This window comes from Olea europaea, unplaced genomic scaffold (genome assembly GCF_002742605.1).
Source record: "Olea europaea var. sylvestris unplaced genomic scaffold, O_europaea_v1 scaffold1869, whole genome shotgun sequence".
Classification (NCBI taxonomy): Eukaryota; Viridiplantae; Streptophyta; class Magnoliopsida; order Lamiales; family Oleaceae; genus Olea; species Olea europaea.
In genome coordinates, this window is record NW_019236481.1 from 5,761 (window position 1) to 9,536 (window position 3,776).

Here is a 3,776-nt window from a genome sequence, read left to right on the forward strand (position 1 = left end):
CAAAAAGAATAGTTAGAAATAAAAGATGAATTAAGTGAAATATCAGATATTGAAAAATACTATGACCAAGAAGTATATATAAGTGAAATAGAAGAGGATGAATCTGGATCTGAATAAAGAGATTGAAGAAATAGAAAGTAATAATATAAATATACAAGAATATGAAGGAAAAGAAGGATATAAATTAAAAGTCACTTTTGATAATAACAAGTTTAGAAAATTACAAAAATTATCGTTAGACTTAAAAATAGGAAAATGAGAGGTCTTTGATAGAATTTGGAAAAGAGAAATAATAGCAATAAATGAATATCACAAAATAGAAAAAATTATAGATGTAAGAACAACTTGTGGGCAACATAAGTTAAATCTTTTAACAAAAAATACAGTTGATGAACTATTAACAAAGATTAGTAAAAAACAAAGTGAAAAAATTCAATATATTTATTTAGCAGGAATACAAATAATGTTTAAATCACTATTTAGAGAAGGGATATATTCACCCTTAATTATAACTTTACATGATAGAAGAATAATAAATTTAAAAGATAGTCATTTAAGAACAATAGAAGGAAATTTAGCATATCAAAAAATTATGTTTACATATTATCCAAAATATTGTGTATTATTAAAAGATAGAAATTTTAATGAAATTTTAGGACTACATTTCAAGATTCATGGAGATGATATTATGCAACCAGGTGATCAAATTATGATTATAGAATATAGAGTTTTATACACATTTACCAATTCTAATTATGAGAAAATTTATTCCAATAAACTATATATTGAAGTTCATAAAGAATATAAAAGTAAAATAATAGAACCAAATAAACAAATAAGTTTAATTTCAGAAGAATATGAATTTAGTATAACCTGAAATAACAGATTAAATGAAGAAGAATGTTCTAATAACATAACATTGAAGGATGAAAAATTAATTAAAAGATCAAAAAATTTTAAAATACCTAATAAAAACCAGTTAGAAAAAATCAACAAAATGAAAGAAGTAAAACTGTATAGAAATGCTGGAAACATGAAAATAAAAGGAGAATATTATAATGAAGGGGAAAATATAAATGGACCAAATATATTAATAGATATAGGAGCTAGTAAATGTCATATAACTTCGATTAGAAACAAAGGACTAATAACTCATAAAACTGAACCATATAAGTATGTAAATTTTGATGGACAAGTACATATAACAGATTTAGAAGTTAAGGTACCAATAAAAATTGGAGGAATAGATCTTTTAGTACAATATTATATAGATAGAAGTATGGATATAAACCCTCATATAATTTTAGGAATGAGTTTTTTGAACGGATTAGAAGATTATAGTATAAAAAGAGAAGGATTATATATTTTTCATAATGGACTAACTACATTATGTAAAAAGAATTAGATAAATAATCAGATAAGTTTCCCATTAGCTGTGTATATACAAATTACTATTGTAGAAACAAATATAACAGCTTATGTTTTAATAAATACAGTAAGTGATATAACAATATTTAAAGTTTTTTAATAAAATAATGGAATAATAATAGTAATACAAAAATAACTGGTGTTACAGGATAAAGTACTCAAATAATTAATAGTGCTGATAAAGTTAATATAATTCTTGAAATAAAAAAAGTAACAATAAATAAAATTTATAAATATGATAAATAAGAATGTGATATATTATTAGGAAATGATTTCATACAACAATTTCAATATTATAAACAAAATAATTATATGATAATGCTACAAACACCTTGTGGACACTTATTAAAAATTCCAAGAGAATTTAAACCTTATAGATTTCAGCCAGCCCAGCGTGCTGATAAATGGGAGAAAAAACCAATTCTTAATAATGAAATAAAAAATAAAAGAATATTATATAAAATGGTCCAAAAATAGGAATAAAAATGAATATAGAAAAAATCATTGATAATTAGAAAATGTTTATGAAAAAAATCCATTATTATTTTGGAAACTACATCACCCAAAAGCTAAAATAGAATTAACGGAAAATATTATAATAAGAGTAAGACCAATGATGTATACAATAGAAGATACACAAGAATTTAAAAATCAGATAAAAGAATTATTAGAACAAAAACTTATTAGACCTAGTAATGGACCTCATAGTAGTCCAGCCTTTATGGTTATGAAACACTCTGAACAAGTTAGAGGAAAAGCTAGAATTGTTATAAATTATAAAGAATTAAACAAATATACTAAATTTGATGGTTACTTTCTACCAAATAAAGAAGTACTAATAAATCTTGTAAGAGGAAAACAATATTATTCTAAATTTGATTGTAAATCGGGATTTTGACAAGTAAAAATGAAAGAAGATAATATACAATATACTGCATTTAGCACACCTCGACGAAAATATGAATAGTTAGTTATACCATTTGGTTTGAAAAATGCACCACAAATATATCAAAAAATATGAATAATATATTTAAAAAGTTTAATGAATTTCTAATAGTTTATATTGATGATATATTAATATGTTCTAATAGTAAAGAAGAGTATAGAAATCATTTAATCCAATTTATTAATGAATGTAAAAAAGAAGAAATTGTACTATCTAAAAAGAAATCTATAATAGAAAAACAAGAAATAGACCTTCTTGGATTATCAATTAGATAAAAGAGGGATAAAATTACAGACTCATATATCTAAAAAGATAGAAAATTTTCCAGATAAATTAAAATTCAAGGAACAAATTCAAAATTTTTTAGGATGTTAAATTATGCATAAGGATTTATTGAAAATCTTTCTAAGAAAAGACATAAAATCAAAATTTTACTTAGAAAACCAAATACTAAGGGATGAAATGAAAAACATACAGAAATAGTTAAATTATTAAAAGAAGAATGCAAAAATTTATCAAAATTAAGATTATCAGATGAAAAAGATAATTTGATTTTAATACTGATACCTCTGATAAATATTGGGCAACAATATTAAAAACAGATCTTAATAAAATTTATAGATACTCAAGTGGAACCTTTAACCAAGCAGAAATAAATTATATTACTCATGAAAAAAATTACAAGCAATTATTAGAAGAATAAAAAAGTTCTCATTGTTTTTATTATCCAAGAAATTTACTGTTGAAATTGATAATTTTCAAGTTGCAGGATTAGTCAGGAATAAGTTACCCTCAGAACCACAATACAGAAAGTTTCATAGATGGCAAGCTTATTTAACATTTTATAATTTTGATATAGTTCATATTAAAGAAGTTAATAATTTTCTTGCAGATTTTCTTAGTAGAAACATAAAATTTATTGATGGATAAAGTCAAAGTCATGAAGTTATACCAATCTATTATACATATACAAGAAATGACAAATTTTCTTAAAAAAGAATCTGTAGATATAAGTTCTAGAGCAACCCAGATCTCAGAGATATTCAACTCAAATATGAAAATATTATTGAATATCGCTACTGAGTATCATAAATATGCCATAGAACTCAAAAATCAAGTTAATGCTATTGTAGCACAACTAAAAAATATACTGTTTGAAACAGATATACCAAAGAGCTCAGAAATGAGTTTTCCAAATCAATACCAAATAGGGACAGCTGGAAGCAGCAGTGGACCCAGACGTGACAACATACCAACTGATAACAAAGGAGATTCCATTTCTGTATTATCAACCAAGAAAGTTATGATACATGGAGATGAAAGAGATACCAAAACAATCAGCATTATAGACCAAGAAGATAAAATCTCTTTAGATCCAAACGAAGAAAAATATGCCGAAATA